Genomic DNA, 15307 nt, shown 5'->3' on the forward strand with positions numbered 1-15307 from the left:
GGTTTTCCTATAAATAGAGGTGGAGATGCACTCTCCACACTCACTCTTTCTCACATACAAGTGCCATTGCAATAATCTGGCTTCTCTCTCCCTCCCCGCGAAATAGTTTCGTAGAGCCGAAAGGCTATCTGGGTTCCGGTGGGAACTAGTTCTGGACGGCGAAGCCCTGCCGGATAGATGAGACCTTATGTGTCCAACTCTGTAGAGAGATCGTAGTTTTGGTCTTAGTTCGAGGGTGCCTCCTGAAGGGCTGTCCGGGTGACCGTCCGAGTTTCAAAGGTCCTCCTGAAGGGCTGTCCGAGTGACCGTCCGAGTTTTGAAGGTCCTCCCGAAGGGCTGTCCGCGACACCATCCGGGGGACTATCCGACCACCTCCCGGAGGGCTGTCCAAGGGGCAGATGAGGGTATACATCCTCGCGGTTGGGAGGTTGTAAATCCTAGCTGCGGAGATCTGCACTGCCGATCGTCATCGACTCTACTTCCCGCTGCGCTACGAGTCGGTAACGAAAAAGATCAAACCTTGTATGCAGTCTCCATAGTGGTCCTGGGCTGGTGTGTAGGTCGAAAAATTTTGATTTCTGCTGCGTTACCCTACATCAGCATCTTCAATTCTCTGTCCATCTGGTGCATCCGCAAACCAAGACAAGAGCCATCTCAATAATGCACTCTGAGGGCCAACCGACTCCAGTGGGATCGCCACCGGCACCCCCAACTTCGAATGCATGATCTTTCAGAATTTCAATGAGTGAAAACAGCCCCAAAATCTGTGGTAGATCATTTCTTCTCTCCCACACGCAACACAGAACACACCTTCTTTGATTTTCCTCCTTTGGAGTTCGGCCCCCACCGCCAGTCCATTCCGGATCAGCCGCCACATGTGTGTTTTCACCTTGCCCGGCGCGATGGTGTCCCATAAACACATCCATGATTTGTGGTCCTGCACCGAAGATGAGGATTCCGGCCGGCCTGCTTTGAGGCGTTTCTGTTGCATCCGCAGGTGGTAGGCGGACCGCACTGTGAACACACCATTCTTGGTGTAGTTCCAAGCCAGGTAGTCCTCCATAGTCGGTCCACCAATCGAAATCCGGGTAATCTCATCAGATTCATCCGGAGAGAGCATGGAGTGTGGATTTTGGACATACGAGCATCTGCCTCGTCAAACATGCGGTTCAAACAAACGAAATAATGTGCGGGGTGTGACTAACCGGTCAGATATATATATATTAGCTACGTACTAGCAAAAAGGCCCGTGCATTGCAACGGGAGGAAAATAGACATTTTTTGGCCTTTTTGCTAGTCTTTCCCTCGTAATATGGAATACTCGGCAGGGGGCTAATCATCACAGAAAAGCATAACTCAGGGCCCCTAGCAGACTTGCACGTACTACTAAATATGCAATACTCGGCAGGGGGCTAACCCTCACAGTTCGCTACTAACGCTGACAATATGTATCATGTCCTACAACTTTTGAATCGCCAAGGTCCTTAAGCTAGGATAAAAGTATATAGCTACATGAAAATTAAAAAGAGATCAACATGCTAAAGCATAGCACATCCTGTAGAATGGGAGATGTAAATCTCGAAAAAGAAGACATGATACTGAAAGATGAGCAACATCAGATCAATTATCTAAATTATGATCAAACACTGGAGATACAGGATATGAGAACAACACTGAGAATGTGAATGTTGTGAAACTTTAACATGATTATGCAGTACCTACTAAAGAGCACCTTTGTGACATGGAAGTAACTACCATATATATATGGTCATCCTTTTTCTCTGTGAGCAGATCCAAATGAACCAAAGATATATGAAACAACCCGTGTCTCGGTAGGCATATTTGTAATCGACATATTTATCGTATCTTGATGCTTCACTCTTGATTCTCTTGAATCCATCAAGAATGGTCTTCTGTGCGCAGACTTTTGTCCTTCATCTACTAAAAACCTGATGTCACCAAAAAGACGGATCAGCTTGTACACAAAACATTACATCACTGACAAATTTCTAAGATCAATATATACTCCTCGTTGTGAAGAGTTAGAGCATATCCAAACTGAGAAGAGATAAAACATATTCAAACTCCTAGAGAGACGTATGTATTTCTAGGAAGCTTAGGCCGGGCTACAATTATGTATGTAATGCCTCAGGAAAATCAAATAAAACAACAGCAAGGGCTACCTCACCCTTTGGTGCAACTGTTGCACAATGTTGATGCCTGGGAGGAACATGCTGCCATGAAACGGAAGTTGTGTTTTCATAGAAAAACAACTTGTTTGTGACTGAAAGTATTACCTTGGGTGCGGTATGGGCTATCCTCATCTTGGTCTGCCGATGTGCTCTGCTCCGGCGGCAGCTGACGAGGTTGTTGTGAGGCTCGGGGAAGATGGCGAGGACGTCGGCCAGGATGGTAGATGAGCCTGTCAAGCTCGAGGATGTGGGGCTTCCGAAATGGCAAAAGGATGCACGTGTTGATCCTCTCTTAGCAGGTGTCGTTGTTGAGCTGCTAATCAATTTTCTTCTCTTGGTCTGCTTCTGCTATTATGCGGACATGTCGTGCTTCGTTTTAATTTCCATGTCATTCTTGGACCATGACTGATGAATCGTCACCAGTCCTTTGTATGATCTACTACTACGTAATTGTTACTCTTGTTTCTCAACATTGTTTGCTGCAAAATTTAAAACTTTCAGGTGCAGATTCACCAAAATGTTAGGGAAATATTCAAAATATTTTCTTTTGAGCATTGTTCATACAAAAACTGACATTGTAGGTTGGATTGCTAGCGGAAGGTGCTTTAGAGATCCAAAAGAACCGGAAATGTCCAAGGATCGTTTACGCATGTGCACACACAAATGGGCACACTGCCAAAATATATGACCTTTTATAGTTTGTTGGACAGTGAAGATACTAAGATACTGGAATTCTAACCTTTAAAAAACTCCCAATCGTCAATCTGTATTCAGGGGCATTCTAGCTACTTCTCCCAATCATCAATCTGTCAGGAAACTAATTATGGGCTGCATAAGCTACGGGATACACAGAGATATGATGCACTTGTTGTTGGAGTAACCAGCAACCAAAACAGGAATTCATGCCCATCTTCTCTGAAGTTTTGAGGTAGCGGTTGCTCTACCACAGGTACTGCAACAGTAGAAGCATTGAGATTCTCTATTATTCTTTTCTAACACCAAAAAGGAATGAGAAAAACAATGTTTGATAAAGATATTGCAATTCCTCTAACAAATTTCTCTGAACTCTTGCTAGCTGGTATAAAATGCGAACTTATCATCACTGCCAACCACTAATGCCAATTCTTGACCTTGTTTCCCTCGAAAAGAATACTTTTCCACATGAAGTTATTTATAAAAGATGGACAGCTTCCATGGTTCTAAAGTCAAAACTACACAATAATAAATAGCTCAAACTCATGCACACCATCAGCCAAATAACTACAGAGACTCCAAGTGGAACCATGTAGCACTGGTCTTACAAACAACTCATTATAAACACACCTGGATCTGGGGCTCTTGCTCAATTGATCTACCAGCTTCAACTACCTCGTCTGCTGCTATCTTCCATATTTTAATCTCCTCTCCAACAGCTGTCTTACGTCCATTATCAGACCCTCAACCTGAAGAATGTATCAAAAACAATTATGTGATGCCTCATTGACTCCAACCTTCTTAAGAGTAGTATACTTGAAACATCATAATACACATGAAAACATTACACTTTCGTACATTATAGACAAAGTAATGGCTTGACTGAATTAATCAAGCACATGTTATGTTTGGTGTTTTGACAACAAGCCATACACAAAGAGTAAGAAACACATGTTATGTTTGCTACTCTTCCAACTCAGTAGCATCCCTGCCAGTATGGATCACCGAACTTTCTTCATAAGTGTATCACTACCAGAAAAAACCTACAAACAAAAACTAACACCGCTGCGAGCCATGGCTGCTGCCATGTCCACGCAGTCATGCATGCTACGAATCTCAAGCTCGACCTCACATATGTCCTCCTTAACCGTGTAGCTGCAGCGCCGGCCCGGCAGCATGCCACTGCCAACGCCACGCTGGTGATCAACATCAGGGCGACCTCGGCGTCAATGAAACGGTCTTTCCCCTGTTCTTTCAGCGGGAGGTATACTTTCGCAAAACTGAACCTCTGGACTTCTCATGACAAAATATTTGAACCCACCCGAGTATTTGAACTTAATTGGCGCATGTATACATTTTATTTTTTGGCAAGTAACTCAGGGAATGATCACCCTTTAATCTGAATAAGAAAAATACAAAAATCATTTATCACTCTACCCAAAGTTTGACCACTACTATATTGTTCCTGTAGTGTCTGGTTTATTCTGAAAAACTGTAGCACCATCATTAGCAATGTTCAGTAGCTCATTGCGTCTATATGGATTGGCCTCTCAGATTTGTGATTCTACTCTTTTAAAATTATTCACTCTAGTCCTCATACAATGTGTGAGAAATCTGACAAAATATTTTTAGACCTTGAGAAGCATACTAACAAATAGGTGGCTCGCACAAACTTGCAAGGAGAGAGAGAGAGAGAGAGAGATGGGGATGCACCGTTCGTTACCCATGAATATTTCTTGTGGGCATTGTATCAAACAGATGTCCTACAACTTGATGCAAAAGTAAACCTCATGTGGCTGGGTAAAACAACGAACCAAAGGAAGAGAGACGGAGCTTTCACCACCAGGAGACGGGGAGGAGGAGATGGAGCCGGGAGGAGGTGTGTCCCAACGTGACCGGGGGTGGCGCGACTCGTCGGGAGTCGAGCAGGGAGGAGTCGCTGGGGCATGTGGGCTGGAGGAGGCGAGCGGCGCGTTGCCGGAGGGGCGGCGGCTCCAACCCTAGCTTGTTCGTGTGTGGGTCAAAGAAGGAGATGGGGGCGAGGAGTAAACAGCGAAACGTTTTTTTCAACACGGGCCGATGACAGCGAGGGAGTCGGGCCAGCGAAGCGGACAGGGCAAGCGGCCCACACGTGAACGGATAAAATTCTGGAATTAAACGTTTTTGGATGAACTAGCAGAGTGGCCCGCTCGATGCGCGGGCTAGAACTTTAGAAAGTGTAATAATGATAATGTATTATTTGATTTGTTTAAATGAAGTTGGGACCACATGTGATGACATTTTCAAATATAAGACTTTGACAAAAAAAATCTTAAGTGTGTTAGCTTTTCTCATTGACATATAAATATGTAAGTGAAAATTATCTTTATTTAGTTACATTTATTTACTTATTATGCGATTGGAAATTATATAGTGAGAATACCAAACGGGTGGCCGTGGGCATCATTTTTGGGCTATTGAATTTAAGGCGAGGATATCATTTTTAGCATATTGAAATTTTCATAAATATTTCTATGTTTTCATATAAAATATTGTGAGTTATATGTTAATTACTTTGTGGCAATATATTAGTTCACTGAATTAAAGTTCAGACCTCATGTCAGGTGATAGTTTGTGTTTGACATTGGATGAGTATGGATTAGAGATTCGATAGTTCGTATAGAATATTAGATGTTTGGAGCAAAATAGTTCATCTGCATTGACATGCAGGCCATCGAATACTTTTATCTTTGTCGTGGAATTGTCACGGCAAATGTCCTTAGTGTCAGGACTTAGTCGCGAGGCCAGCGCATCTATGTGGTAGCTTGAGAGGGGTTGGGCGGAATCGAGAGACGCAACACAAGACAAGGATTTAGACAGCTTCGGGCCCCGGGAAACATCATCCGGTAATAGCCCTACATGCTGTTTGTGGCTAGGTCTCATTATGCTCATGAGAGAGTCGCCGGTAAGCCGGCTCTTTGTGTCTAGCCCTAGAGATTGTTTCTTGTTGCTTGTCCCTCTTTGGGGTGCCCTGCCCCTCCTTATATAAATTAGAGGGGCGGGTTACATGTGGAGTCCTAGTAGGACTAGGACTAGTCTATCTTTTCTTACAAGTTGAATACAAGTCCGGGTCTTGCTTCCTCATAAAGGAAATATTCGTCATCCCTTTGTTCTTAAGCCGGCCCATCATAAACGTGAGCCGGCCTTCTGGGCCTTGGGCCTTGTCTTCTATCTGACCCGCCATCAGGGCCATCTATGAATCGTCAGGCTCGTGAGTCGTCAGTCCTCCGGCGGGTCATTGGTGAAGCGCCAAGTCCGGCCGGGTCATACCGCGGGGTATATCCCCGACATTAGCCCCCGGTTTAATTTTGGATTTATCCATGTTAAACTGATCCTGTAAAACAAACACAAGAACAAATTTGACAGGTTGTGCTCCGGGTTAAATATTCTTGTAAGCCGGCACCTGATCATCCTTAAGTCCTTGACATTTTCTCCTGGAAAATCCGAGTCAATAGGCCAGCTTCATAATCCATTTGCTGACATTGGCTCGATTTATGATTGCCAAAATTGCCGGGTTATAAATAAATGATGCCAGGTCATGATTGTTGTAGACACCGGGTTAATTTGGTCTGCTCCAAACCGAGAATTTAAAAAAATCCTCTCTTATATGCATATCACCTGTAGCCCCTAAGTGCCGGGTTGTCATGCTTGCAGCAACCTGGGACTTGCAATTGCCTTATACTCATGAAAACTTCAACCAGTGTAGCCCCCAAGGGCCGGGTCATTATGCAATAATGAGCAGGGACTTTGTAAATATGATCATGTAAACTTGACCAGCAACATGTAGCCCCCAAGGGCCGGGTCAGTAAGATATTACCGAGCTGGGACCTTGTATATGATTCATTGATAATAACAGCATATGATGTAATCTCCACCATGGGGCTTGAACCCACGTCCATAAGGTTAACAGATTTGTACCCTACCAACTGAGTAGTGGATCTTTCAATATAACGGATTAAGGCTTGTGTAGCTTGAATTTTCGACAGGAGCAATTGGTAGCCCCCAAGGGCCGGCTCATTTAGAATGTGATGAGTCGGGTCTTCAATAATTTGAGCAAAACAGACTTTGCATTAGCCCCCAAGTGCCATGGTATATGCTGGCAGTAACATGGGACTTGCATATTCGATATAATATCAATTTGAATAATGTAGCCCCCAAGTGCCGGGTCGTAAGCCTGCAGCGACTCGGGACTATTCCTTCCATTGTATAATAAATCATATCCATTGATAAAATAATAGCCAGTGCGCCAAAGCGACTTTGAATACCTCATATGTTGATAAGTAAATCCGGAGCTTAAATACCCGGCGGCTCTTGGCCGATGGCAATTTAATACGCCTCCATTGTAAGCCGGAACTTTTATAACCCGGCGGCTTATAGCCTTTGAGAAAATCAAGAATTGATAACCCTTTTGAGACACCAATTTCAATCTTTGATGATGGGCTTGAACTTAATCATTTATGTAAGTCATAGCTCTGTAAATCCTGCACAGAGATTAAACAACATATGCCTTGGCGACTTAACGTCAAAAGCCAGGACGGGTAACCACCCAAATGTAGTCTTATCCTGCACACAAGTAGATCACAAAATCCCTTGACGGTTTACTGCAGGGCGGGTCATAATATCTCACATATAACCATTGTGATATTGAATTTGTACTGCCGGTTTACATGACCTGTGCAGTAAGGGTGATAACCCAATCTTTAGAAATCAAGACTTCCAAATGTTTATGATTGTCATATGATGGAGACTTATCATCCAAAGTCAAACGGGTTAAATAGCAACCACTCATATACACTTTAGATATGATCAAAAGAGCTTCAAATAAAATCCAAAAACTGTTTGCATAAAGAGACTTCAAAAATTTTGAGGCTTCTGATTCGAATACGATCAGAAAACCGTCCCAAAGAGGTTAAGCTAAGATTCGAATACGATCATATAGCCCCCAGTGGCTTTGGCGTTGCCGATCAAGAGGGTACCGACAGCTATGTTCTCTTTGGTTCGAATACGACCTATGTTTGAACAGGAAGCCCCCAAATGACCTTGAGAGTTGTTTAACGACGCTGATTCGAATACGATCCACGTCGGTTCCCAAAAGGGGTTGAGCTATGATTCGAATACGATCAAGAAGCCCCCTAGTGAGCTCGGCAGTGTGCCGATCAAGAGGGTACCGACAGCTATGTTCTCTTTGGTTCGAATACGACCTATGTTTAAACAGGAAGCCCCCTAGTGATCATGAGAATATTTAACGACTCTCATTCGAATACGATCAGGGTCACACCAAAAGGGTTTAAGCTAAATTCGAATACGATCAGCTCCCAATGGTCATTAAAGCAGGGTACCTATGTTTGGGTTGTGCTTTGTAACAGACTCTTTTTGGTCCCTTTAATTTTTCCTTGAAAACTCGAACTTTTGCGAGAGATAAATTCTTTTTGAACCGGAAAAACCGGATATTGAGAGTTTCAAAGCTTGAAACAAATTTACCTTGAACCGGATTTGAGAGCTTCAAAACTTTGTGGCAGATAAATTTCCCTTGAACCGGATTTTAAACCGGATATTTAAGAGCTTCAATGCTTTGTGGGATATGTCAAGTCTCTTGAGCCGGATTTAAACCGGAATCCTTCTTTTTAAGCCGGAAATTTTCTGACGGCCTTTAAACTTTTCACCAATATGGCGGTAGCCTCCGGGACCGGGTTATTTTTCCCTCCAATGACCCGGAGTTCTTGAATGCATTGAAACCGACCAATGCTGCCGAGTCATATCATTGTAGCCCCCGAGTCTCAAGACGACTCGAGGAGTAGGCTTTGAGATTCTCCATATTGACCATAGCATAAGGTGTATATCATTGGTGATGATAGCGCGATGTAAATCCACAGAAGGTTGAGGTGACTGCGGCGGGTTATAAATGATCCTGTATGAGCCGTGTCAGCAACTCGGCCAATGGTTCCTTCCAACTGGCTGTTTGAAGTTAACCAAACTGTAGTGGCGGCGACTTGTGCGCCTGCCCATTTGAACCATCCAGTGCGGACGGCGGCTGATAATACATGATAATTTGCCTCCAATTTTGTTGGAAGAAAAAACCGGGCTTCCCAAGCCGTGACTTGCTCATACTTAATAATCAGCTCACGCAGACGGATGTGGCCCGGTATGTTGATATAGACCAGGTCGCGAGAGACGGACGAAAAAGATGACCGTTGCATCAGAGGCGGCACAGACAGATGAGTCGGCCGTGGCGTTGTAAGCCGATGCGGATGGGCGAGTTAACCACATCGTTTTGATGTAGTGAACAATTGTCCTGCATCAACATATTGCAGACCAAGACAAAGATAAACTGCTCTTCGACAAAAAATAATATGTACCAATAAAATATATTTTAGATGGATATCACCTGATGTGCCAGGCCGGAAATAATCCGCCATGAAATTGATGATCGCTAGGTGAAGTTGAAGTCGCTCACGGGTGAACCGGCCACGGCGTGGTAAACCGGTGCGGATGGGTGAGTCGGCCACGACGTTTGTAAGCCGGCGCGGACAGCAGGTCGGCCACGGCGTTGTAAGCTGGCGCGGACACGTGAACCGGCGGCGAAGGCGGACGGGTGAGTCATCCGTGACGTTGTAAGGTGGTGCGGACGGGCGAGTCGGCCGCGGCGTTGTAAGCCGGCACGGACGAGCGAGTCGGCCATATGTTGATGTAGACGGCGGCCTGTGCGCGCTTTATCGGGCAATTCGCACGATCCTGACGAGTTGATGCGGACTGGACCGCAGGAACGGCGGCTTGCACGCATGTGTGTCGAGCAGCGTATAATGGACGAATGCTAGTGTATGCACTCCGTATCCGCAGTATAATGGCATAAAAAATTATCCTGCGTAAAAATATTACAGGGCAGAGTAATCGTTCTCGGACGAATTAATATGCTCATAAAATACAGAGGAAAGATATCACCTGATGTTCTGTTGGGTAAACGCCATATTCCAGCAATTATAAACTTGCAGTCTCGTTTCTCGTAATATCTTCTTTATCTCTCAAAACGGCAGAGGCATCCCGCGGCGCAATGGTGCAGCCAGCAAAGGCAGTTTAACTGTGAATACCAGGTTCGGCGGCTCGCAGTCGACTCGCAAACGGCCTACGGCTAAGGCGACTTAGGTGAAGATGAGTTCTTCCACCGCTGAAAATTGAAAACGATGGATGTATTTTTCCTTACGTGGCTCCATTGGGAAACATAAAGACTGGTTTTTGGAAATTGTGCATGTACTAGTACATTTTTTCCAAATGATGACGGTGCTTGTAGTACTAATCCTCAATTCTTCTTTGGATGGATGCCCATACTAGTGCTGACTTTTGGTGGCTCCCTCGTCGCTTTACCCAGCTGCCCATACTAGCCTGCATCGGGCACGGCTGCCCCAGCACACGCGGCTCTGTTGTATTAGTATTGTAATATACTATTTTCCGTCCGTAGCAGACCATCTCGGGCTCCTTCAGGCAAGAATCCCCTAATGATTGTTACGTCGCTGTCGTCTCAGGACTTGAGCCAGTAGAAAGTACACGTCAGCGGATTTGGACAGGTCCCGGTCGTTTGCAGACTTTGCGGTGCATTCAACGGATATCGATCGGCTCAAACTTCCGCCTAGACCAACAATCAATCTCGGCGACTCGGCTTCTTCGTAGGGCAGCATATCCGAAATCGACCTGGACGTTTCTTCTGCTCAGGCGTGGTCGCACAACAGCGGAAAATCAAATTCGACGGATCACCCAGCGACGCCTGTGGCGACGCACGCAATCCTAATATTCTCAATCCCGTATATACCAGATCATAAAACGGCAAATTTGTTGGCTCTGCCCGAGGTTGACTTATGCTGGGCTATCCTGCGTGATTATTCTGTGCCGACTCTCCTTCATGTGGCCAAGCACGAGCTTCTCGATCCCTGGAGAGATCCCTTCAAGAACTCATCACCATCATGCGCAAGCCCCACGATGGACGCCAACTGTCGTGGAATTGTCACGGCAGATGTCCTTAGTGGCAGGACTTAGTCGCGAGGCCAGCGCATCTATGTGTAGCTTGAGAGGGGTTGGGCGGAATCGAGAGACGCAACACAAGACAAGGATTTAGACAGCTTCGGGCCCCGGGAAACATCATCCGGTAATAGCCCTACATGCTGTTTGTGGCTAGGTCTCATTATGCTCATGAGAGAGTCGCCGGTAAGCCGGCTCTTTGTGTCTAGCCTTAGAGATTGTTTCTTGTTGCTTGTCCCTCTTTGGGGTGCCCTGCCCCTCCTTATATAAGTTAGAGGGGCGGGTTACATGTGGAGTCCTAGTAGGACTAGGACTAGTCTATCTTTTCTTACAAGTTGAATACAAGTCCGGGTCTTGCTTCCTCGTAAAGGAAATATTCGTCATCCCTTTGTTCTTATGCCGGCCCATGATAAACGTGAGCCGGCCTTCTGGGCCTTGGGCCTTGTCTTCTATCTGACCCGCCATCGGGGCCATCCATGAATCGTCAGGCTCGTGAGTCGTCAGTCCTCCGGCGGGTCATCGGTGAAGCGCCAAGTCCGGCCGGGTCATACTTCCGGCCGGGTCATACCGCGGGGTATATCCCCGACAATCTTACCTAGTATATGCATGCCTCATTTACTCACTTCGTACCAAGATAGATGATATCATATATAACAATATCTAAGATGAAAATTTGAGAATTTTTAGAATTTCTTGTAACAAATACATTTTCTGTTAATGATGAAATATGTTTGAACGGCAATCTAGTCATGTTGTTTTGTTTTGACCAATCCCAACATCTATTTAGATATCATACAATAAATAGTTTTTTATCTAAAATTTTGAATAAATTCACTTTGTAAGACACCATATTCTCATTTTTAAACACAAATGTTATTAGTGGCACATCTATAATTTATGTTGTGTTATTAAATAAGGCGTGTTTAATCTAGAATAGTGGCACGCGCAACTACGCGGGCAATATCTTTATTTGATTTAACAAAATTTGTAGTATATATGTGTTTTGAATCCTTTTTACCTAACGAACAAAATTGAAATTGTATGTGATTTTTTATGCACAAATTTATCAAAATTTGTCTGGATCCAAACAATTATGTACTGGGTTGTTGCACGTGATAAAACTTTTTCATATTTTTGGGGCTTGGGACTGGCATGCATATCGAACAATTTGAAGTACTAATTATATTTCCTGTTATCTATACTCAATAGTACTACTAATTTTCCAAAAAAATAAAGATAAAATAAATGAATAAAATAGGGTTGGTTGTGTTCTTGTACAAATAAAATATATTGATACATGAATGCAGTCCCACTATATGCTTGTACTATGTAATAAGCATTAAATGTCATATAATAAAGAGTGTTGATGTTTCCTAGTATGTCAGTGATTCTTAATCCGAAACTTAATTTTATCCGATATAGAAACTATAAGATACCATAAGCATACGAAATCTCATATTAAATATTAAAGCAAGTAAGATGCACTAGTAGAAAACTGGGTTTTGGTCACAGGGCAATATTCACATTAGTCCCGGTTCAGTCATGAACCGGGACTAATGTGAGCATTGGTCCCGGTTCGTGCGGTCAGGGGCCTGCCGGGCCTCGTGGGGGCATTGGTCCCGGTTCGTCCGGACCCTTTGGTCCCGGTTGGTGGGACAAACCGGGACCAATGGGCCACACTCCTGGCCTACCACCCTTTAGTCCCGGTTCATACCACAAACCGGGACTAAAGGGCTGGTCCTAGTTGCGGCCAATGTTTAGTCTCACCTCGCCAACCGAAGGGCGCTCACACCAGTTTATAAGCCCGTCCCTCTATGCCTTGTTGAGCTTCTCTTAAAGTGAAAATAGATGCCCTTATACAGGGAATTTGACCTAAATTCATAGTAAATTTCATAGAAATTTATTATGAATTTAGGTTGAATTTTCTCTATAAGCGCATCTATGTTCATTTTTTATATTTATAAAATAAATAAAACTAAATAAACCTTAATAAAATAAACTATAGTAACTACAATAAATAAACCTTAATAAATTAAGTAAAAATAGCAGCAGTAAAATAAATAAAAATAAAATAATTAAAGTAAAATACATAAGTAATTAGAAATAAAATAAATAAGTTTTTTGTTGTAAGTAGAAACAAAACAAAACAAATAAAGCAAAAGAGAAAAAAAAACACGAGCCATCAACTCCATAACCGCCATATCTGGGATAGAGAAGGGCGATCCCTTGGAGTGGGATTCACATACAGTTGCCCGTAACATCTACCATTCGAGCCTAGCAGGTGGAACTCGGATCTGTCAACAGTGTCAAAGCGGCAAATAGCAGGCGGAGGAGAAGCCACCGATGTCATGTGTAGATCCCTTCTAGGTCTTGCGGATCGTGCTATTACAGCAATTTGGTTGGTTGATCCCAAAAAAAAAAGGAATTTGGTTGGTTTTCTTGAAGCCCTAGCTTGTTGTGCCGTCCTATTCTCTCAATGCAATTTAGCAAATGCTACTACAGTACAGTAAAGGGCACAAAGAAAAAGCATGCAGTGAAGGAAAATACCTCCATATCAAAGCTGCTACTTATCTTGTTGGTTATCAGGATGTGGATATGTATAATTTTCTCTAGCCATGGCAACAGACATGCATTCATCGAGGGGGTTCACTACAGAACAAAATAAATGCTGACGTTAGTTGTTGAGGGTACGTTTGACATCCCTGAGAGACTAGATAATGAAAAGATGAATCGTCAAACCTGGATGAACGAAGACGCTACCAAGTGGATGAATCTGATGGCCTGTCCTCCCTTGAAGATCATGCGTCCTCCCTTGAAGGCGCCACCAGGGCCATGGACGCCTCATACACCGCCGCCGACGTGTTGTAGTGATGAGGTATCGTGCAGGATCTGACACAGGATCACCTTCAGGCAAGATGAATAGGTCTTCAGGGGCACGACGGCCGGCCACAGCAGGCCCCTGCCATGGACGGCGCCGCCCGAGCCACAGCCGCTCGCCAGCTCGCCTCTGGAGCAGTCCAAGCTTATCCGCGAGCTCGTCCACTAGTGCCCGTCGTCGCCACGACATCCTGCAGGCTAGAGAACGGCGGTTCACCGTTCTTATCCACGGCCGCCGTTGGAACCGACTCCGGCCGCCTATATAAGGAGCCCCCGAGTCCGTCCAGTTCCTCAGGCGACCTCAAGCCACCCCACCTAGCACCCCCATAGCAGGCAATCGACCAGGGAGGGTCTTCTTCCCCATCTCCGGCCAGTACAGCCGCCGCCGCCCTCCGGTCCATTCAGTCGCAACCAGAGCCCCCCTCCCCCCCCCGTCCGTATAGCACCACCATCGTCCTCCCCTCGACCGTGCGGAGCCGCCCAAACCCTCAGTTGCGTCGGGGAACCACCGTAGGCCAAAGCCCCAAACCTCCCGAAGCTGTCGTCCGCTGCGGAGCTCGCCGCCGGCGACTCCCTCCATCCCCGCCACCTCCTCGACCACTGGGAGGACCGCCCCGGCCTGGCGGATCCATCCCCGCCCTCAGGACCCCGCGAGGAGCCGCCGTTCGCCGGCGTTGATCGCCGGAGCCCCGCCTCTGTTCGGCCAGAGGAGGAAGGAGGCGGGGGCGACTGGTCAAACCTGACCAGTGGGCCCAAGGGACCCACTGTCAGTGACCCACGAGCCGGTCCACGCGGGTTAAGTGGAGGATCTGACACAGGATCACCTTCAGGCAAGATGAATAGGTCTTCAGGGGCACGACGGCAGCGGCGGCGCCATGGCCGGGACTGGTGACGACGGCGGCGGCGAGCGAGCGGGAGGGTGGCGGCGGCTGCGTGCGAGTGGGAGGCCGGAGGATCACCACTCATTGTGCTCGACATATCACTACAAGAAACCTGTTAATCCATGACGGATTTCTAATGACATTTTTGGAAACTCTCATCGATGACCTGGTAAAACCCCACAAGCCCGGTGAAAGCCCGCTAAAGCCCGTCTAACCGTTCCCGTATAAAAACTTAACCCTAAATTCCCTCCTCGGCCCCTGCATCGTGTCCCACAGCACGTCGCCACCCCTCGTCCCTCCCATAGCTCGTAAACCTTAATAAAATAAAATAAAATAAACTATAGTAACTACAATAAATAAACCTTGATAAATTAAGTAAAAATAGCAGCAGTAAAATAAATAAAAATAGCAGCAGTAAAATAAATAAAAATAAAATAATTAAAGTAAAATACATAAGTAATTAGAAATAAAATAAATAAGTTTTTTGTTGTAAGTAGAAACAAAACAAAACAAATAAAGCAAAAGAGAAAAAAACAGAGGAAAAAAATTATGCCACCTACTGGGCCACCACGGCCTGAATACGACTAGAAACCCATCCATGGGCCAGGATTCAGGCCC

The 15307-nt window shown here is 45.3% G+C and overlaps 1 long non-coding RNA gene across 2 annotated transcripts; it reads right to left on the bottom strand.

Moving 5' to 3' along the window:
- Positions 1 to 1310: 1310 nt before the first annotated feature.
- LOC120969570 (uncharacterized) lies at positions 1311 to 4899 on the bottom strand. 2 transcript variants are annotated; one of them, XR_012188525.1, is made up of 4 exons: positions 4700 to 4899; positions 3516 to 3634; positions 2298 to 2671; positions 1311 to 1949 (listed from the first exon to the last, which is right to left on the bottom strand). It is a non-coding gene; the product is annotated as an uncharacterized lncRNA (long non-coding RNA). The 2 variants fall into 2 exon arrangements; XR_012188524.1 differs by having other exon boundaries at positions 4726 to 4893.
- Positions 4900 to 15307: the final 10408 nt, after the last annotated feature.

Source organism: Aegilops tauschii, chromosome 7, assembly GCF_002575655.3.
Source record: "Aegilops tauschii subsp. strangulata cultivar AL8/78 chromosome 7, Aet v6.0, whole genome shotgun sequence".
Classification (NCBI taxonomy): Eukaryota; Viridiplantae; Streptophyta; class Magnoliopsida; order Poales; family Poaceae; genus Aegilops; species Aegilops tauschii.